This window comes from Xenopus tropicalis, chromosome 7, assembly GCF_000004195.4.
Source record: "Xenopus tropicalis strain Nigerian chromosome 7, UCB_Xtro_10.0, whole genome shotgun sequence".
In the NCBI taxonomy this organism is placed as follows: domain Eukaryota; kingdom Metazoa; phylum Chordata; class Amphibia; order Anura; family Pipidae; genus Xenopus; species Xenopus tropicalis.
The window spans coordinates 64,301,878-64,325,191 of NC_030683.2; the positions used below are offsets into that span (position 1 = coordinate 64,301,878).

At 37.4% G+C, this 23,314-nt stretch overlaps 1 protein-coding gene and 1 long non-coding RNA gene across 2 annotated transcripts in view; one reads left to right on the forward strand and one right to left on the reverse strand.

The window, feature by feature from the left end:
• Window positions 1–23,314, reverse strand: part of casz1 (castor zinc finger 1) — a 280,717-nt gene that overhangs the window by 89,109 nt on the left and 168,294 nt on the right. The window contains exon 4 of the mRNA XM_012966970.3: window positions 5,811–5,863. The gene's annotated coding sequence lies outside the window, so the exon portion shown is untranslated. The remainder of the gene's footprint in view (window positions 1–5,810; window positions 5,864–23,314) is intronic.
• On the forward strand, window positions 1,513–11,507 carry LOC116412255. The gene is made up of 2 exons (XR_004223622.1): window positions 1,513–1,556; window positions 10,699–11,507. It is a non-coding gene; the product is annotated as an uncharacterized LOC116412255 (long non-coding RNA).

Sequence of the window (23,314 nt, forward strand, 5' to 3'; positions counted from 1 at the left end):
CAAAAGAAAAAAAATAATAACTTTAAAATAAAGCATCAATGTGCTTAAACACACACATACACTGCACAGTTAGTTGTATTTTGGAAACTTTCCACATGTGATTATACTTCTTATAACAATTGCTCCCTATAGAGCAGGGTTTAAACACACTTAAAAAGACATGCATCTTTAGCAAAGAACTTTATAAAAAAAAAGTAATGATATAAAAGGGGTAGTTTACCCTTAAGGTAACTTTTAGTATGTTACAGAACTGGTCTTACATTTTTATAGTTTTTAAATGACTTTTTGGCTGCCAAAAAACTATTACTCTGTGAGGATACAATTTTATTGTTATTGTTACTTTTTATTACTTATCTTTCTATTTCTACTCTCTCCAAATTGATATTCCACTCTTTTATTAAACCCACTGCCAGGTTGCTAGGATAATTTGTAATCTAGCAACCAAATACAGTAGCAGCTAAAAATTCCAAAGTGGTGAACTGCTAAACAAAACGCTGAAGCAATGACTCCTGTCTAGACTGCACAGATGCAGGTAACAGCAGAAAGCTGTGCAAAATCAAGTGCTATTGCCCTGTTTGTTTCTCAATTGAAGTGCATATTGAAGTGGCACTGAAGCACTGGGAGTACTTTGCAAAGGGTGAACATCCCCTTTTAAAGCTGCCTGCTATAGTCATTTGCTCCATTTGCTTACCCTGTTAGCACATCAGTAGTGATGAATAGATAACACAAACATTGTATGTTTCAATGGAAAAGGTTGTGAAAATGAGCAAGATAGGGGCTTGTCTCTGCACACCTCATGATGTATAATTTAAGTGGCTTCATTAGCCTCTAACCCTAGAAACTAATACTACTTATTACTGACTAATGTAATTTAATTTCATATACACACTTTATTAATCAGACAAGATACCCACTACAGGGTCAGTCACAGAAATGCAAAAAAAAGAGGGGGATTGATCAATGCACATTCCGTGGTCCCCTGTTTCATAAATAAATTGTCTATGCTAGTACATGTATTACCAATCTTATGATCATAATTTTGTAACTAAAAACCCCTGTTTTTTTGTCAATACATGCACATAGACAATTTACTTATGAAACAGGGGACCAGGGAATGTGCATTGATCAATCCCCCTCTCTTTTTGTATGCTTGTAGTTAATTTGGCCAGATCAGTCGCACTTCCATTGTATTTGTATACTCTATTTAGCCTTGGAGTGCTCCCACAACCCCTTTCTGTGTTTCTATGTATTTTAGCATAGTTATTCTGCAGGAAGAATGGCCAAACTTCCATGTGGGTTAGCACCCCCACACCCGTCCCTTTAATGGTGGTCTTATGCCTTTAAAAAAATGGGTGTTGGTTAATGGGCAGTCTTCTCCTTTACCAGCTGCAAGCGGGGGAGGATTAAGCCTGTAGAACCAAGCTGTGGTCCTGGCAATCTCCCTCTATAAAAGCTGAAGGCATGGGAGTGACTAAGCCCTCTGACTCAAATCAGCCCCCAGGTCAAGAATGGCAACAGTGCACAGGAGTGCCAGCCTTTGAAAAATATGACCAGAGGTAAATAGATAGGACCACCATACGGGGTTTACCTTGACGTGGTATGGTGGCTTACCAATCTTATGATCATAATTTTGTAACTAAAAACCCGTTTTTTGTCAATACATGCACTAGCATAGGCAATTTACTTATGAAACAGGGGACCAGGGAATGTGCATTGATCAATCCCCCTCTCTTTTTGTATGCTTGTAGTTAATTTGGCCAGATCAGTCGCGCTTCCATTGTATTTGTATACTCTATTTAGCCTTGGAGTGCTCCCACAACCCCTTTCTGAGTCACAGAAATGCTACATTATAGGTAATTTTTAGTAAAGACCGACCGTTTCTGCTCTTGATTGTAAGCTCTATGGGGCAGGGACCTTGTTCCTACTGTGTCTCATACCACATGGCACTTATTCCCTGTGTATCTCTACTTATTTATTGTATGTATTATAACACTTGTCCTCCCTGTGTGTAATTGTGTAAATTGTAAGATTGTACAGCGCTGCATATCTTTGTAGCGCTTTATAAATAGTTATACATACATACATACAAGTTATACATTTTGAGATTCAATGTCCCCATTCAGCACCACTGTCACCTACAAGCTGACACCTGCATTAGAGATGTATGTGGCTGGCTAGTAGATAAAGTATATAGCCATGTGGCATGACTGCTTCTACTTTTACAACTTTTTAAATGAAGATAACAAAAATGCAAGGGGGTATAATTGCTGGTAATACAGTAATTACTTAATTACTATAATCTTTAATTCAAAGTTTTTTACAGTCATCTCCATGGGACCATACCAAATAACAAAATACTTACCCTGCAATTGCTTAACCAACACAACTGGCATTAATATGAAATGACTGTACAATGGGTATTGAATAGAAAGCTGTCCCACAGACATATTTGATTTTATTCTTCTGATAAAGAAAGTTTATCATTGTGGAATCAGTGGTGCATACTATCCTCAATCAAATCTGGCCTACAAAGCAGGACAGACGTTTTCAGCTTGACTTGAGAGACTTTTTTGATAATTTTATTTACCTTTATCCTTATTGTTATAACTTATTCTTATTCAATCTGAGGGGAAGGTAGGTTTCCTTCTTTAAGAATAATTACCCTGTAGCAATTGCTTTGAAGTTAATGTTAATGGCAAACATGGCAGTTTTTATAGATTTCTTAAATCTATAAAAACTGAGCTAATGATTAGGATTGGTAATATCTGTAATATGTTGCATACATCTTCATCATCTAGCAGTGCCTACCTTCTGATCATTAGATATAAAAGAGAGTACAGTACTTACTACCCTGAAAATATGTTAAAAATGATTATATTGGACTTCAAAGTTGAATAAGCAAGTAGCCATTGCTTCTCTGTAATCTGTGGACTTTGGCCACAGGAGGAGGTCTTGATGGCCTGTCCTGTGATTAAACTGGCTGGGAAAACTAGGTAGAGCAGCATGTCAGAAGACTTCTTGCCAGCAAAGACCTGTAACTAGGATCCAGATCTATGAAAGATAAAAATCTGGGGAAATCTATTCACATTCGTAGGCATGGTGCCCTGATGTGACCTGCAGTGTGCCTCACTGTGTTACAGTTTCAGGGCCACTGCCTGCAGTTTGCAGACAATGAATGAGGAGGACTTTGAAGTCAGAATGAAAAGCTGAAATCTAAACAAGCAAAGCAGGGAGGATGATTTAATGGTGGGTTTAAACAGTAGGTGAAGGGGAGGGGGTTGTTTTAAAAAAACGAAAGAAAAGTGCTTCAATTCTGAAAACCCTAAACTTAAATGGGGAAAAAAAAAGAAAACCAAACAGATGACAGTGCAGGGCACATGCTGCTTGTGTCTGGTTGCCCCCTGTGTGCTATGAGGATGATGGATGGCTTGAAATGGTGAGAGCACTCCAGGCATGTTACATAACAGCTATTTACATAAACTAATGATCCACCCATAACCTCTAACACTAAAATGACCAAAGGAAAGAGACAGGGACAAGCGACAAACACGAAATGGGATTCTATAGGCAACACAAAAGTTCTCAATGTTGCACCTGCCCTAGACTTGGTCTATTTAGGTCAAAGAAGAATAATGAACATGTTTTTTTATAGTCATGGGCACTTTTAATATGAGCCCTTATTTACTAACAGTCAAAGGTGCAAATTTGCATCTGTTTAAACAGCATTCAATAAGCAGTTACACTATGCCCTTGGAGCCTTTACTGGCAATATTGTAAAGTTTAGCCCAGCTATGCTTGGAACTTATAAATTGTTGTGTAAAATGCACTGAGCAGTGGTACTGGTGTATGAAAAGCACATTATATTTGTATATTTTGCATGAATCTTCCCTGACTCTAATTTCAGTGCAGTATTGTGTACTACATCCATTAGTAAATGTTACATTTAATAAGCATTTTTCTAACATTTTCTTGTAACTTTTCAATGTATCTCCCAAATTCATTAGCTTACTTAATAGTGGTTAACACGCACAGATATTTACCTTTATTGAGTTGTAGACCTACTATTACACAATGAAGATAAATTGCAATCAGCCTGAATAAAGTGTAACTGGAAAGTAAAAATTGGATTTCACCATGAAAGGCTTCCATTTAAGCTTAAAAGTTCATAGGATCTCACCTTACAACACTGCCGGTAATGTACGGTAGATGGGAAATAAGTGTGGGGGTAAATGTCTTGTAAGGGTTGCCACCCCACATTTCAAAATTTCAAAAGAAAATAAATGATATAACCCTCCCCACTAAATGGCCCAGATCCCGGAGATGCCACTGGAAACATTTTTTCTTAACCCACCCACCCCATGGTCTATTAAAACTTAAGTGGGAATGGTTTTCTTACTTTATATTTATACTTCACCTTACCATTGCTCTTCACCAACAGTGCAGCAGTCCTTTTTTTTAATTTTACTTACTTTTTAGGATTAATTGACATATTCTTACATGTGAGCTATTCATGAACAGGACTATATACAGACGAACTTAGCAAACGATTTCCTGGGATAGAATAAATTAGCACACAAATATTCTGTGTGATAGATATGCCCATTTTCATTGGCAGTTATTTTTTTAACTCTTAAAAAAAACCTATTATCTGTTGTATAACCAGGTATTCCTAACTGTGGGAGAACGTTCTTAGTATTCTTTATCATTTTATTTTGAATATGATGCAGAAGGAAAAACAGTAGAAGAAGCCAGAGGGATTAATCTAACATGGCAGGGCTTTTTTACAAATGTAAAATAACAAAGGTGACTTTATTACATGGAACTTGGCTCTTGACCTTTCTAACAAGTATACCAAATCATGAAGTGTGTGGTAAACAAGGTGTTCTGATTCATTTTAACAATGTTAGCATATTTTCCACCCATATGCTATTCTTCCTGTTGCTGCAATATTGCTTCATTTGTGCCACTTGCAGGGACCATGTGTGACTTATCTAACCTCTTAGTAAGATTTCTTGTTGTGTTTGGTATACACAGATAATCCACAAACTTCCAAAGTTCTGTACAGCTGTCTTCAGCTGCAACTTCCACTAACTCTCACCTCCTAAACTGCAGAGTGGATACTAGCAAATGTAGATCTGTTTAAAAAATGATGAACCAAGTACAAATGAATGGTAATAGTGAGCCCAAATCCATTAGCTGTGCTATGGTAAAAGGGTGCCCTGAACCACCATTTGTGTCTCCCATTAAAATTATCAAGCTGAAAAGGAAATATTTTTTAGGATTTTTGGAAAATGTCTACTATTAGGAGCTTGCTCCAACTGTTAACTATATTTGTAGTACCTGAACTGACCAGAGTGCTTAATAGTTGGAATGTTTTTTCTTTATCATTTTCTGCTCTTCACTATAAACAGCATGCTGTTCATCTGTCCTTGTGCTTGATAAGGTTCCCATCAGCACAAGCCCATATTATAGAAGTGTGGTGCAGGGTTATTTTCCACTCTCAGAATATCCCATTTTCCCCATTTGTAAAACATTTTTGACTAAATCTCTGCACTGACTAGGGAGGCGCTAGATGCTGCCATATGAATACGTTTACTTGCCTCATTACAGGGAACCTCAGAGAGACGACCAGTTATAGTAATTCCTTCTCATTACACAGGATCCTATTGACTGAAGTATTTTTGGGAGGATGAACTTGAGCTTGACTGACAGATATGCAAATAAATGAAACCGAGACTTTGCTTAAAATCAAAGCACTTCACCTTTAATAAAAATGTGTATCATAGGTGTGAAACAAAAACAAACCCTACCTTGTATAGAGAAAACCAGACGCCCTTTTCCTCTGTTTAATTGCTAGTTCATCCTAAGTAAAAAAGAAAACAAAAGATCCTCACTGGCATGTTTGGTTTTCATGCTTCATGTTTTATAAATACAAAATTATAAAGTGCTAAGAAATATAGTAGAATGGGATCATGTAGTTCTACGTAAAGAAACATTACAGGTTACAGATTGAAGCTCTGCACAGTTGCATCCAATGTGTCAACATACATGCATTTGCACAGTTTGATAATCCAAAGTGGGAGGAGTCAAGAACAGCCAATCAAATTTCACCCATTGACTTTAATGGGGAAATGTAAACTGCTGTCAATCTTACAGCTTTGAGGCTACATTCACCAAACTTGAATCACATAGTCATGGGGTCAGCCTGAATGAAAATCTGTGTTGGACTGATTGTTGTAACTGTGGTTTAAGGTAAGAAAGTGGGTGGGGCCACCAACAGCCAATCAGATTCTGCCTATTAACTTTCAATGGAGAAATTCAACCTGCTGCCATTCTCGGGGTCCCCAAACTCTTCACAGTTGGTCACTAGGGGACTGCAGTTTTAAAAAGTGGGCATTTGCCACCAACAGTCAATCAGATTTCACCTACTGAATTTTATTCGTTTGATGCCAGGGTTCCCAAACTTTGCACAGTCAGTCACTGGGTGACTATGTACTCAAGGTTAGAAAAAGTGGGCGGGGCCGCCAAAAGCCAATTGCATTTCTTTCATTGTTTACAGTGAGGAAATTTAAACTGCTGCCATTCTCACATGTTTCATGTCAGGGCCCCCAAACTTCGCACAGTTTGTCACTGGGTGACTATGTTCCAAGTTTAGAAAAGTGGGTGAGGCCACAGACAATCAAATTTCACCTAAAGATTTTCACTGGTTTAAATTTAAACTGCTGCCATTCTTTAAATATTAATGTATTAGTATTAATACATTAGTATGTAACATTAGTAGGTAACTGCAGTTCAGGGTTAGAAACAGCCAATCAGACCTACTGACTTTCAGTCAGTGAAGAAATTCAACCTGCTGCCTTTCTCACAGTATTAACACCAGGGTCCCCAAGCTTTTCAACAGTTGGTCACTAGGGGACTGCATTTTTAGGTTAAAAACATGTGTGGAGTCACCAACAGCCAATCAGATTTCACCTATTGAATTTTTTTTTTGTTTAAATTTAAAATTCATCCCAGGGTATTAAATGAGCTGAGCGCTGTGATTGCCAAGCCTCTTCACTTAAATTTTCAGGATTCGTTTAGGTCTGGCATGGTGCCGAGAGACTGGCGAATTGCTAATGTGGTGCCGTTATTTAAAAAGGGATCCTGTTCTCAGCCTGAAAACTATAGGCCTGTTAGTCTAACATCAGTAGTAGGAAAACTTTTGGAAGGGTAATAAGGGATAGGGTACTTCAAAACATTGCAGTTCACAATACTATAAGTTTGTGCCAGCTTGGTTTTATGCGTAACAGATCTTGCCAGACTAATTTAGTCGCCTTTTATGAGGAGGTGAGCAGGAATCTCAATGCTGGAATGGCAGTTGATGTCATCTACTTGGACTTTGCTAAAGCATTTGATACAGTACCTCACAGAAGGTTAATGATCAAATTGAGCAATATTGGCCTAGAACATATTTGTAATTGGATAGAGAACTGGCTGAAGGATAGATTACAAAGAGTGGTGGTAAATGGAACATTTTCTAATTGGACCAGTGTGGTTAGTGGAGTACCGCAGGGGTCAGTCCTTGGTCCTTTGCTTTTTAACTTGTTTATTAATGACCTGGAGGTGGGCATAGAGAGTACTGTTTCTATTTTTGCTGATGACACAAAATTGTGCAAAAAGTTCCATGCAGGATGCTGCCACTTTGCAGAGCGATTTGACAAAATTGAAAAACTGGGCAGCAAACTGGAAAATGAGGTTCAATGTTGATAAGTGCAAAGTTATGCATTTTGGTAGAAATAATATAAACGCAAACTATCTACTGAATGGTAGTGTGTTGGGGGTATCCTTAATGGAGAAGGATCTAGGGGTTTTTGTAGATAACAAGTTGTCTAATTCCAGGCAGTGTCATTCTGTGGCTACTAAAGCAAATAAAGTTCTGTCTTGTATAAAAAAGGGCATTGACTCAAGGGATGAGAACATCATTTTGCCCCTTTATAGGTCCCTGGTAAGGCCTCACCTTGAGTATGCAGTGCAGTTTTGGGCTCCAGTCCTTAAGAAGGGGATGGAAGATTTAAACTATGAGGTTAGACTGTCGAGGTTGGGGTTGTTTTCTCTGGAAAAGAGGCGCATGCGAGGGGACATGATTACTCTGTACAAGTACATTAGAGGGGATTATAGGCAGATGGGGGACGTTCTTTTTTCCCATAAAAACAATCAACGCACCAGAGGTCACCCCTTTAGATTAGAGGAACGCTAAAGCATTTGAAGCAGCGTAGGTGGTTTTTCGCGGTGAAGGCAGTGAGGCTGTGGAATGCCCTTCCTAGAGATGTGGTAATGGCAGATTCTGTTAATGCCTTTAAGAGGGGCCTGGATGAGTTCTTGAACAATCAGAATATCCAAGGCTATTGTGACACTAATATCTACAGTTAGTATCAGTGGTTGTATATATAGTTTATGTATGTGAGTGTATAGATTGGTAGGTGTGGGTTGTGTGTGCTGGGTTTACTTGGATGGGTTGAACTTGATGGACTCTTTTTTTTCAACCCTATGTAACTATTAAACAAAACTTTGTACAGTGGTTTTTACTATATAACTGTGGTCAAAGGTTAGAAAAACTGGGTGGAGCCAACAACAGCCAATCAGATTTCCTTCAGTGACTTCATGTTTTTCAAACCAAGTTTGTTCTCAAACTTCCCTTTTTTAGTTTACACTTGGGAGTATATTTATTATGCTGTGTCAGAAGTGGAGTAAAACATCACCGATGTTGCTCATAGCAGCCAATCAGATGCTTTGATTTGGTTTTGAAAACTAATTATTGATTGGTTGCCCTGGGCAACATCACTGGTAATGCTTTACTCCACTTTTAACACAGCATAATAAATATACCCCTTGGTTTTAAACAAGGTCTCCTACTTATAAAATGTAAACAGGATGGAAAAAATGGATATATGGGAACTGTAGTATGGCTAGCTACTCCACTAATTACAGGTTTCTTTTTTACAAGTGCAGGAATCACTTTGCACCATATTTACTTCACGTGCAGTTGCACTTTTCCACATTTTGTCCAAAGTTTCTAGCAGCTGTGCATAAAAAACAGGTGGCAGACAGTTGTGTGGAAGAGTATTAGAAGTTGCATGTGAGACAGACTCATGTGTCAAACAGGATGCAAAACTTGTAATGAAAGAGAATGCCTCAAAAAGAATCAATCTAATGGATATAATGTGTGGGGTGTAGCGGTAATAAGTAAAGAATATTCACATTTAATAAAAATAAGTTATTTCTGAAGCCTCTGGTCATAAGGAAAAAGACTATCAAATCCACGATTCACTTCAGTGTGCTCATTTGGTTAGTTGCCAAAAGTACTGCTGTGTCATATAATAAACTCACATCTCTCCGTGTCAACAAACAACTGTCCTGGCAAGTGCTATTGTTTCTCATTGATGGATGCACATTTGGGGGGAACAGAGACCCACAGCATTACATACCAGCTGACCCCCAGTTGTTATACCCTGTGTAACAGTAAAATAAGCAGTAAGGGGCCTTTAGAGGACTGGCTCTGCTGAACTAAAGGCTCCCTCCATAAATATTTTGTTTCAATGTGGTTACTTAGGAAGGCTTTACTTTAAAGGCTAAAAACACACAGGACATTTTTTTTCTGCTGGTGTGTTTCACCTGTTGCAAATGCTCCCCAAACTACCAATACTGTAAACCATTAGCTTTTTTGTCAACTGCCTGAAAGTGCTAGTACAAGCAATACTTGGCCTGGAAATGTTGCAAGTCAGAAATACACTGCTAGAAAAAATGTCCATTGTGTCAACACTTGTTTTCTTTAAATTATGACTGCATTGATCCCGAACCTATTATTTAGAGGTACATTTCTATGCAGTTTTTTAATTGCTAAGCAATTCTTTGCTCACTGGCAAAGCAGAAATATGATGCTTTATAACACCAAACAACAATCCAATCCATTGGTAATGATATAAGGGGAAGCAATATGCATCTTTTGCCAATCTGAGAGGTAAAATTCTTTTCTAGAAAAAAAATTCACAGACTGCAAACAAAGATTCAGAAAAAGAAAAAAGATTTGCCTGCAAATAAATGCAGTATTTGCAGGAAACCCTACTGTTGTGTGTTTTTACAGTATTGTTCTATGCTGACCCCTGTTCTTTTATTAAGCATCATATAACCCAAGTGTATGTACATTCTCAAAGAAAGACAACTGATGCCTATAAAGGTTAAGAATGACCTCACCAATGTTTTGTTACATTATTTTGACAAATGCATTTATTATACACAGAAAAGTACAAAGAAGACAGAGGGGACACAGATTATTTGGTGGGTCAAATAAAGCCCTCCGCTATTACATACCTGAGTACAAAGAAAGCCACATGTGCTTTATCTCTTTTATATATACAGGTTATTTACAGTGTTTGTGTATAACATTTATATTATATTTTAAAATGTATAGTCAGCAAAACTCTCTAAGAGGCCTCTGAATTATTAAACTTCATATGTTCCTAAGATCAGACTAAAGCACAACTTTTATTTAAGTAATGGTATGTGTATAGGTTAATGAACTATACACATCTCAAATATGTATTCTATATAGTGTATTATAAAAATGAGTGTATCCTGACCCTGTTTGGGAAACATGGCATTAAATGAAACAGATCCCCTTGACTATATGATCGAAAATATCATCTGTGTTGTCCTACACAGATCTAAGGATGAAAATCTGCTTGGTGTTCAAAGTCATGCTCTGTCCCCTGCTGCCGCACAGCAACAGAAGGAACTGGATTAAAAATTCTCTTTCTGCTTCTCGCAGTCACTTTTCTTTTTTTCTATTTTTGATAGAAAAAGGATGCACCCTACTCACACATGCACCTGGAAACATCTCAACTAAGGAAAGACCTACAGGTCACATACCTTAGTGGATAAGTTGGGTAAATGACAATGTGCACCTTCCCGTTGCCAGTGACAGAGCAAGCTACCAAACAGCACTAACGTATTAATCAACAGTAGGCCATAAACAGGATTAACAATTTGTTATTTTTCAAAATAGAATTCTTGGAATCCTTTACCACAATTTGTTGCTGTTCAAAATGGAGCTGGCAGTTAAATGCTAAACTTGGATGATGTATAAACAATCAGTATCTCTTTAGTATTAAACCCATGGAAAGCAGAAGAAGGAATGAAAATAAGATGATGTCTGTGATTGGCCAAGATTTCAACTTGCAGTGTTGACATTTTGATATGGAGTCAGTACAACTGAAAAGGTCCCAAGCATTTCTGCTGTCCTAATAAGTGATATATAGTAACTGCTAACATTGCCATAGAAGCTATCAAATGTCCTACTTGACCAGGCCAGAATTTTTCTACATGTTAAGACTGCACTATTTTGAAAAGACATGATATGATTACATTTAGATTATTTCAGTGGACAAGATTCCTATAAGGGATGCTGTTGTAAAAACAAAAAATGTAAATTCTGTCTTTTACTGTTGTGATAAAAATATTTTAAAAGTTAATTTTAAGCAAATAATTGTACTTTTTATTTTTTCTATGAAATAACATTACATTGTATGCAATGGTAACTAAGCTGCATGAATCTATACTGGTGGAAATAATTCCATTGGTTTTATTTAATGTTTAAATACTTTTAAGCAATCTTACAGAAAGATACCTGATTGGGAAAAAACTTGGTCCAGGCAAGATAAAAGTACGGGTGTGCATACTTGGCTTGCAGTCTCCTGCTTAGGGATACTTATAGAGCTTACCTCTGCACTGAGTGAGAAGTGACCCATAATGTTTGTATTCTGATACTTTATACTCATACAGGCCTTTTAGGGGGAAGTTAATGAATCTATATTATCTAAGGTTCCACTGAACACAAGACACATAATAATAAAAATTATGAATTTTGCTTTACCCCTCTTTGCCAACAATACAGAACAGAGCAACTTTTCTACATTTTATTTAAATGAGAATTGTGCTCTCCCTTTAAAAAAAAAAAAAAAAAAAAAAAAAAAGCGGCTTTTGGCAGGTAAGGGGGTTAAAGAGTAAAATCTAAAGCTAAATCATTGTTTATATTTTTGGTGACACTGGTTCTTTTAAAATATGTATATGCAAAAAATTCCAAATATCCATTTTGACATAAAATAACTGCCATATTTATGCTTGTAAAGGAAGAATCTGTTTTTCAGTGTTATCACAATCTATCCCATTGCTATACTCCTATAAAGACTCTTTTAGGGGCTGAGCTAAAGGTGGCCATACACGCACCGATATTATCGTACGAAACCTCGTTTCGTACGATAATCGGTGCGTGTATGGCATGTCGGCGAGTCGACCGATATCGCAGGAAGCTGCCGATATCGGACGACTCGCCGATCGGACAAGTTTGAAAATTTTGATCGGGCGCCATAGAAGGCGCCTGACCAAAATTCTCCCTTCAGAGCTGAATCGGCAGAAGGAGGTAGAAATCCTATTGTTTCTACCTCCTTACCTGCCGATTCAGCCCTGAATGGTGTGTGGCGGATCTTACGATGTTTCGTGCGACCGATGGTCGTACGAAACATCGTCGGATCGCCACGTGTATGGCCACCTTAAGAGCCTAAAAGCTAGGATATACAGGCTAGGAAGCACAGGGAACAAAAAAGACAAGTATGATACTGTAGAACAATTCAGGGGAAGCAAGATCAGATTGTGGGAATCGGATAGGAAAATAAGCAGTGACCTGGAGGAGCACAACAATATGGCCAATTCCCCTGTAATAAATAATAGGTAACAAAAGTGATTTTATTGTCATTGGTAAGCTTTGATTTGTGCACTTATTAATGGTGCATACGCTAACATGGGAAAAAAGGTATAATCTTTGCATTAGACAAAAGGGACACACTGCCACGCCTTATGAACATTTAACACTGCATCTCAGCAAAGCAAAGTGTTGGAAATAAAACCACAGTGGATCTGCATTTTGCCCATATGCTTGTTTGCTCATTCCATCTAAAGAAGGATTTATTATAAGATTCACACTTGGTAATGTAATTTTCTCAGATTTTCTTTGTTTTCTTCATGTGTCTTTTAGCTACAGCTTATCAGTGATGCAAGTAGAATAATGCTAATTTACTGAGAATGCGTAATCCTAAAATCAGATTGGGGGATTTTATGAGGCAATATGACCTTGCATATGTCTCCATTAAAGCTATAGAAACCTGTTCTTGTATGCAGTGTTCCCAGTACATATTTAGACAGATAACACTAATTGTACTTGACATGTCCTCTTAAGGATGGATTCCCTCCCCCCACACAGCACTCCCCTTCCAGAACAAAGTCATATCAGTGAGGGAGACACTAAGCAGCATCCCACCATGCTGACTGCACTCGGAACCTGCAAACTCAGTGAATGCTAAAAGACAGGATACATACTGCAATAGATCTCACAGAGAAGCAGGTTAAAATCTCAGCGCAGTGCTGATAAAAGGACAGCATTTAGAATCATAGAATAGTTTTCTTAAGGAACATATGTGGCCACTTAAACAATCTCGAACTGCAAAAATACATAATCCATGCTTTCTCCCATGATACACACCAAATTTGACACATAACTACACCGATGATGCCAAGGAAATTTAAACAGCTTACTCAAAGAAAATTTACATAAAAATAGGATTCCTCCATACACTGAAAATACATAAAATTATTTTATTGTCAGGTGGATGACTTTTTGTGGAGCAATTATTTGCAGCAGAAGCATTGCGCAAACTGTGCCCCATATCTCCCAGGTAAATATCTGTCCAAAAGTGTCAGCTGAAGCACCAGGATAGTGATACCAGCTGTCAGGAACTTGCCAAGGACAGCTACCAATCACTGCGAAGATCCAGTCAACTTCACCTGGCTAACTGTCTGCACCAATCATCCATACATTCACACTGCACAAATAACTTGGTTGTTAGAAAGCAGACTGAACCAGTGGGAATGACATGCCTAGGGCACATCATGTCTCTGGACTGGCAAAAATATGACCAGTCATAAAGCTCTCCTAGTTTCAGCTAGCTCTGCATACACATCTACCGTGTAGGTATGGCCATAATCAGGTGTATTGGCAGAAGAGACTGCAATTAAAGGTTTTGGTGTAACAGACCATAATGTAACTAAATATCCAAGTCATAAACATTGTACTACTTTCTTTCAGTATTTCTTCCCTGCTTCCCAGTTTTTTTTTCTAGCCAAGCAACTGTGCATTTATTAATTCATGAGGCACTAATTAGTTCTTTGTTTAATTTTGTGTTAAACAGACTGACCGGAATGATAACGACTTGCAGCGCTGCGTTGCAGTCCCAAACCGCCCCTCTTTTCTGACAACAAGGGAGCGCAGCGCGACTGGCGTGATGAACCCAAATTCCCTTTTCAGTTGCACTTCATTAAGTCAAAATGTGACAAGAAGCTTAGAGAGCAACTTTCAGATCCGATCGCACATAACAATTGGGGAGTGAAGTTTTCTTAGTGGATGCTAGGGAGGCTCCGAATGGTTTTTGTCTTCTAACCTCTTCTATGCTGGCAAAGGTGTTAAAGGACCAGCAAGTATAAGATAAAGGCGCAAAATGATATCATAGTTATCTCTTTAAATATTCATATTATTTGCACAGTGCAACATTGTGATCATTATAATAAAAGCATGGCCTTCATATTTACCTCACCAAATACCAAGACATCAAAACTTTAAATTAACCCTTTTGTAGCGTTTTGTATTAGTGCTATAGAGCAAACCAAGGACTTTCTAGTCTCATTTGTAAGAAAAGCTGTCCTATGATTTTGATACATTTTAGAAGGTCTATTTAATTCAGCAACAGAAACAAGTACAAGTACAAAACTGCATGCCTTAGTGCTTATTCAGTCAAGATGCAAATAAAATAGAATGGGAAGTTTGCAAATCATTTAAACCCTATATTCAATTGCAATTTTTTTTGACGTAGATCTTTTATCTTAAATCTTTTCAATGTTTCGCAAATTTTTCAACTAAGCAGAATGGGACAGATTCACTCATCACTATTTGGGAATATATTTTTCAATAATCTTTGTGAAGTGTGCTCTGTAGATCTCTGGCTATTTTTCTGTGGTCCTGCAAGGCAAACCTAGACGGGGCGGTTAGTCGCTGCAATTTTTTCAAAATCCATCCACAGTAACTAATTGCCATGACAACGAGCTCTATAGCTGGCTATAAGTTGCCACATCTGCATGGGTACTAGTCACCGTCATTCTAACTAGCTCCCAAATAGTTGGCATGACTTTGTGCAACTAATTGCCCCATCTACCTTTGCCCTTACTTGCCAGTCGTATGTTGTCCAGAATATTTTTTACTGATAGGGCTGCATTGTTTCCTGAAGACAGTTCCTAAACTGAATTGTTTTGCCAACTCTATTCCCAAGTGCAGTGGCTTTTCTGGGTCTGCTGCTGTTCCCAGCACTTACCTCTAGCAAAGAGTCTAGGTTGGAGGGAAGGGCAGATTTTATAGTATAGAGAGTTCAAATGCATAACTACAGTTAAATTTAAAAATTTCCACAAGCCATAGTTCAGAAAAGAAAAATCTCTATCAGGCATTTTCATGATAATGCCTGCAAAGAGATATGTTTTATTATTTTTATTATTATTAACAATATCACATTACAACAGAATCTTTTTTTCTCAGTTCTTTTAAAATAGTTAGGTTTACTACAAGAGGGGTCATTTACTTATGGATCTCCAGTGTGCAAAGAGAAATTTTGAACACAATGTCCACAATTTTTACCTTTAATGCATGTTTTTTTTCCTTTAATGATAGCAGTCTTCAGTGGGTGATGCACCAGATGCAATTGTGGTGATGCTTAAAATTCTGTGCACTTGTGTGTGCACTTCAGTGCGATTCGGATGCATTTGCACTGAAAATTTTTCATCCAGATGGTGTCACTTGCCATCAAAATGAAGTGTCATTCTTTAGGTGTACATTCGATATGTCAGTTGACATGGGCTGCTGTGGGAACCCTGGGTCAATGGACACACTTGCACAAAATTTGTAACAGGAGGCGGGGCAAAAGCAGTGGACCCAACTACATGGTAGCTTTGGACACAAGCACCTTTAATATAAGCTAAACAGCTATAATGCTGCCGTGCTTCACTGTGCTTTAATGCGGTGGAAGTAGCAGCAATTTCAACTTCCTACCCCTACCACCTTGTAGACCGGTGCTGGTCACCTGTGTATGAACCTAAAGCAAGCACATGCAGAAGTGGAGAGACAAGAAGGATTTTATTTTTCTCTTAACTGTCCCTTGCAGCCGTGCCCAAAGCAGCTGCATACCATTCCTACCCCTAGTACAGCCCTGCTAAGATTACATTACAACATTTTTAATTGGTTATAAAGTAGAAACTCCATTTTACGTTTTCAGGAGACCAGAAAAAATATTGTAAAAACTTGGAAAAAATCAGTTAAATTGTGTTAATTCAATTTATTCTTCATACTCAAAGTATATTAGCACAGAAGTCAGTACTTTGAAATACAATATTTACTGTGTTAATGACAAGGGTTAAGCATTGCAGCACAAATGTTACATTATGTGGGGCTATTTGCAAGACCTCTGTGACATCCAGATACTCAACCTAAAGCAATAATGGGGTTATGTAATATAAGGCGCTAAGTTTTCCGAGGAGCAGTAACCCATTGCAACCAATCAGCAGGTATCATTTACGGGTCACATGTTTAAAAGAAATCATCTTATTGGTTGCTATGGGTTATTGCTCCTGGGCAAAGTTAGTGTCTTTTATTACATATGGGGGTTAGTGATTGTGCATGACTGTATAAGGGTCAAAATAAATGGAACTGATTCTATACAGACAGAACCATCTGGTTCTTAATCTTAATGTCAGTTATAATATCATTCATAACATTTTAGGAAACACTGGGACAAAAAATTTAAACATTATGTAAAATCGGGGAAAAGCTCCCATTAAAATGAATTATATATTGGCGAGACATAAACAACAGTGTAAAAGGTGGGGAAACTTAAAATCAGGGTAAGTAAAATTGAGGTTTCATGGATTAAAACAGTGTTATTTCCATTAGATGAAGATTAAACTAAATGTTAATTTTCATGATAGTTCCCCTAATATCAATTGTTTACTTTTTTCCTGATAATTTTACAAAAAGAAAGAGTGCAATAGCACTCACCCTTATCAATATAGAATATAAAATGGTAAGACATTTTTTGCCAAAAGTGCAAAGGATCTCCTTTTCTGACTATGAATTATGCAGTCACCCCCTCGGTGCTTTAAAGTTCAAAAATGTTTAATGGTGAGCACAATATTTTCTTGTTAATAACACTGCAAATCTTGTCACATTGGATTTTATAGCAAACAAATTCACTTGCAATATTACCGTTTGGACCCTAAAAATAAAAACAAAAACCATGGCAATTTCTATGTAAGGGTCATTGCTACTGTATAAGAGCTTCACTGTGTGAGGACAATAAAAAAACAGCCCTCCCGTATTCTCTCACCTACTCAGAAAATGGAACAGTCCCACATCAAATTTTGGCAGCGGCTGGCTTGCTTTAGCTAATTTGCTGTCAGACTGCCTAAGCAAACCAATTAAAACTAATCATTAATTATAAAAGAAAAAAGAGAGCAAGGGGAAAGGAAAAAGAAAAACATACAAAAAGCAGATTAAGGGAGTGGGAGAGGGAAGCCAAAATAAAAATAAGGAAATAAGTTAAAAAATAAATTAAAATAGAGCAAACAAGCGAATCAATTGAAAAACAGCAATCATGGACCCCACTCAGCATATCTCACAATTACATTCTTCCATTATTCAAACATGAACTGAAAGTGTTCTGAAAATTGATATTAAACTATCCTTAGTTTGTAAGCTAGCACTAGTCAAGAATATACCCTGTGGCAAAGTGTTACAAGCAGTCTCCCATGAGGCTGACCACACTTAGTACATGCTACAGCACTTGTTTTTGGGTCAGACAATGGTACATTTACAAACACATTCCCTTGTACATACAGAGAGGTATCGCTGCTTTTCAGCCATTGGAGGCTGGCAGTGCAATGCAATGCAGTTCCTATCACTCTCAAATTAGGTGACAAAGTACTCTTTATGAATATAAACCAACAATATAGTTAATCAGACTAACAACATTTGTTATTTATTGCTTCTGTATTTCAAATTAGCTTTGATAACAGTTTTGTAACAATCTTGCTTACATTACAAATCATATGTAAGAGGCTTGATTGTTCCAGAACTGTTAAAACAAACTTTATTTAAAATGCAGAAACAGTAGTTAAAAAGGTATTGGGAATTATGTAAAATATTCACAATTATCTATGTGAAATTATGCATGATGTAGACATAATGATATACATTTGCACTGATAAAAGTCTGTGTCATTCTTCTGATTTTTGTTTTGGTTTTCAGCATTAAACTGAAGCCCTGTTTCATCACTTTTAAACAATCTTAAAAAGGAGCCCATGCTCATTGTGGCTTCTGTATTGCAACTTTTAAACCACACTCTACTCCCTGTGAAAAACCAATAACACTGAGCATTAATCCATGGGAAAACAGACATCATGGAGGAGTGCCATGGAAACTAGGGGCTTCCACTAGAAATATCCATATCCCCTTTGCCTTTCACAAGCTGTCAAGAGACAGTGTGATTGTCACACGACCCACAGCCCAGCCGTGACAAAGCCAATTTTCTGCCTCATACTTGATTGATTAAAAAACTTTTTAGGAAAACCATGTTAAAAGACAAAAAAAGGGTGATAAATAGAATAGAAATAACACAGAGGGGGATAAAAGGCCCAGGGCAAAGGCCTAACAGTAATGTTCCCTAGGCAATAGGTCCTGGGGTGACTATGAACACGGCATTACATAACCGAAGCAGTGAAAAGGAAAACTCTTTAAAAAAGCACAATGGTGATTAAGATGATGAAGTAGATAACAGGGTAAAAAAGTGAAGGTGACAAGTTGGGAGCCTAGCTCCTTTCTTCTCATAGGAAACAAAACCACTCCAAGTGGTGGCTCTCTCAGTCAGAGGGCTTGGAAACTGTGTTATTTGTATAAAGGGGAACACATAGGGAATGTGGCTGTATAGGATTATTTTGAAAATGGAAGTGGACAGGGGCATTGCAGGACTGTGAGAAGATGTTTATCAAATGAATTTACTGTGACGGGGACGCAGCAAGGAACGTGCCATAGCTCTGAAAAGCTGCTCTTGTAACAAGAATCTCCAACTGTAAAATCTGTCTGTATTGCTTTCAACCTTCTTTTGTTACATGAGAAAAAAAGCAGAACGATTGCTGAGAAAGTGACGCTTCAGCAGAAACAGCCACACTGTTTCTTTAAAATTCCTTTTACCATCAAAGACTTGACCCGCTCACTCAGCAACTTTACTCATGCATTAAAATGTGAAGAGGATGAAAAAATGTAAAGCTCTCATTTATCCTACACTTAAGCACTGCAGCAAACTTACACAAATACAAGTGTTAAACTGCAGAGTTTCTTGAGTCGCACACAGTAAACTTGACGGATTATACTGGCAGGTAAAGATAGACTGCAAATGATAATCTCGTAGGGCTGGGTACAGATGTTTAGGGCTGGCAATATCTGTCTTTTACATACTACTAATGTAAAAACTACTTGCATTTAAAAGGTTTCTCTTTAGAGGGGAATTTATGTGATATAATCATATACAGTACCAGTCCAATAGCTAAAACTGAACATGTGGAAAAATAAATGGCATGTCAAACACTGGCTTTTTGGTGTCTAGCTGGGCAGCAAAAAGTATTAATGTGCATTAGCATGCAACAGAAGGTAGCTGCAGCATTTGGCTGGTACCTGCATCAGGCACCAATAGATGTTGATCATTTTTGTCAAACTTATTCAGGTACCTAAATTCAAATGCACTCTAAGGGCAGTGGCACACGGGTAGCTTAGTCAGCCCACGACAAATCTTTGGTATCGCAGGCAAGAATGTATATCATCAGTAGGATGGCATACGCGTCGGTACGAATTCCTGAAGTCACCAGAAGTTGCCTCTTAAGGAAACTTCAGGCAACTTCAGTAAAATTGCAGAAACGCCTATGCCATCCCACCGGCAACTTATATTCTTGCCAGTGGGATGGCATTGCGGGGAGATTAGACACCCACGGTGGGGCGACTAATCTCCCCGTATGCCACTGGCCTTAACACTATTGACTGTGAAAGACCTTTGCGTACATTTATCTAAACTGCTAAGAGAGATATGACAAAATATAGGAAATTAAACAGGTGCAACTGCTCATTTGTATCTATGTGTGCACTGACCCCCATATGTAATAAAAGGCAACTTTTGCCCAGTAGCAGTAACCCATAGCAACCAATAAGATGTTTGCTTTTAAACAGGTGACCAGTAAATTCTACCTGCTAATTGGTTACTGTGGGTTTCTGCTCCTGGGCAAACTAAGTGTCTTTTATTACATAACCTTTTACAGTCTAACATAAAAAACGTAACAGCTTTTGTCTTTTTTTTTTTTTACTTTTCCCTTAGTGTATATGTGTAAAATGGAGTGTTTGTGGTGGCACTATATATTTTACTGATCTATGCCAATTTAACACAACTAACAACTGGGGAGGACAAATAAGGATCAAGTTATCTGATCTCAAAAACTGGCTTATTCTGTGGCACCACATAAAAGAAAATTCACATCTGGGAAAAGCAAACAATCTACTCAGCAGAGATTTTATTCTGTGTACAAAAGGGGAAGATGTACAAGTTTAACAATTATTAACAATAAATGCAATCCTTATGTAACTCACATTCATATTCATGTATATCTACACCTATGTTTTTTCATAAAATACTTCTGACTGTCCCATTTATACTGAAGATCCATTGAAAGTGCTGGACTATGGTTTTGGGCTCCCCCTAAAATCTTAGACCAGGGCACTATAAAGCTGTCCTTCACTTATTGTCTAATGTTGCTATTATTCTTTTGTTATAATTTTATCCTCTTTTGTCTAACCCATTCTTCTTACCAGTCACCACAGCATTCACAAAGAAAAAAAAGTCCATTATGGGCAAAAAAATAGCACTTGGCATCTGATAATGTGTACTTTTCCCCCTGACAAACCCTTGTGTATTCTTGCTACCATTTAATGACATTTAGCTTGCTAAAACACAGGATCTAAAATCTAATGGAACCTCTATAAACTTGGCTAATGGTGATTTCAGCTACCAGACTCCACATATTTTAGTATGCTTGGCCCAAGGTGATTTCTCCCAGCTAACCTATTTTTCCCTTTTTTTTTTTTTTTTAAATTCTTCTTGTCAGAGATTCATTCATATTTTAGTTTTGTTCCATTATCCTAACGAATTCTTCATCAACGGATGCAATATTTACATAAGAGAAACAACTGTCTTCCCCAGTGGGGATTTAAAGGAAAATAGGCTGTTCTTGTACCTTCTGCAGTTTTCTGGGGGAAAGCTGTCTGATCACATGCTGCTCTTCCATTATTGCACATTACATATATTTGTCTTCTCTTACATCTTTAAAGAAGTATAGTCCAAAACGTATTTATTTTTTATCATGCCCTTCTTGTTTAATGTATTTTGCAAATTTCTGAAAAGAAATACTATTTTCTACATATACATAATTCCTTTAACCCCTTTATGACTGCAACAAGTGGCATTACTTAAATGCAAATCAATGTTGCACAAGCTTGTCCACTTGTTGTTGTTGAATGGTTATGAGAAGTAGACCAGATGAGAAACAAACCTAATTATAGTAAGTGGCCTGTTGCTTACAGTCTGGAGCAGGTACATTCAACAGAGCTGACCAGCTAACATATAGAGACAGGATCTGTCTATTGTGAAGCTTATCACTAGACAAACTGGAGAGTCTATTTAAATTTCACTTAATCTTTGCAAGAGCTATATTTGCTGAATCAAACTCTTCATATAATCCTATGAGATTTATGGATCTTTGCTGACAGCTAGTTAGTTACTTATAATGACCAGTAATAATAAAAATGAATGTAATAGTTGCTCCTTTATTTACAGTACTAAAATTCACTCTAGAACATAGCAGAGAATATTTGTCTCCAAAAATAAACAATATTTGGTTTATTAGTTATGATATTGTGGCTACATTGTGCCAATAGTGTTACTGTATTCCAATAGGGTGCACTTGAAAATGTTTCTGGGGGCTAACCCAAATTAAGTCCAAGCTGAGCCTTTCCAACAAGCGGCGCACAACTAAATTTGGATGCAACTGCAAAGAATTGCTGAGAAAAGACAGCTAAAGTAAAAAATGTCAGATCAGTGTCAGCATTTTTTTTGTGATGCTTTCCTTCTGGGGACTTTAATACCTTACCTCTTTTTTGCCCCACAAGCATTGGTCCTTACTTTTTCTTCTTTTTGTAGGACAAGGACAAATTACTGGTGCTTACTGTTAAATATTTACATAAATATATCCTTGGGCAACACCTATTGGGTTTTCTTTATGTGATTCTTGCAGTAGTGATCCTTGCAACTTCTGGTAGCTATGCTGCTATATTATTATTTTGACAATAAAGTATCTTATTAATGCTCCTAATTTAGCTATTGCTTTTTGAATATATATCCTCAGCATTTTTAACAATGTCGCTTTCAGTTTCTGGTAGCCTTTGAGAACAGTAGCTTTAGTATAATCCCTAAGGGGCACATTTACTAATCCACGAATCCGAATGGGAAAAAATCGGATTGCAAACAAAAATTTTGCGACTTTTTCGTCGCCGGCACGTTTTTTTTTCGTATTTTGCATGATTTTTTTCGTCGCCGTCATGACTTTATCGTATTTTGCGCGACTTTTTCGTCGCCGTAGCAATTTTTTCGCATTCAGCAATTGTAAACGGCAGAAAAACCAATCCAATTTTTTTGGCGACGGAAAAATCGCGGGACATACAAAAAAGTCACGACGGCGACGAAAAAGTTGCAAAAATACCGATCATTATGAAAAAAACGCGTTCGGACGCGTATTGTAAACGTAACTAAAAGGGAAGAGCAAATTGTGAGAATGTTTACTAAATGTTCCGCCAAAATAACTATCGGAGATTGAAAAGCTAAGAATGATTAAAGAGTTTTTGCACTTAAGAGCAAAAAATATTTTTTGTATCCATTCCAGATACCCTTAAACTGTGGTGAAGGTCCCAAGAAAGAGTCATAACAGCTACTTTAAATGCAACTGGCACACACTGGGGCTTTTTTTTGATAAAGGCTAAACACTCAAACACATTAATGGCATTTTTGAAATGGTGAATAAGTTTTCTGTATTTCGAAACCAA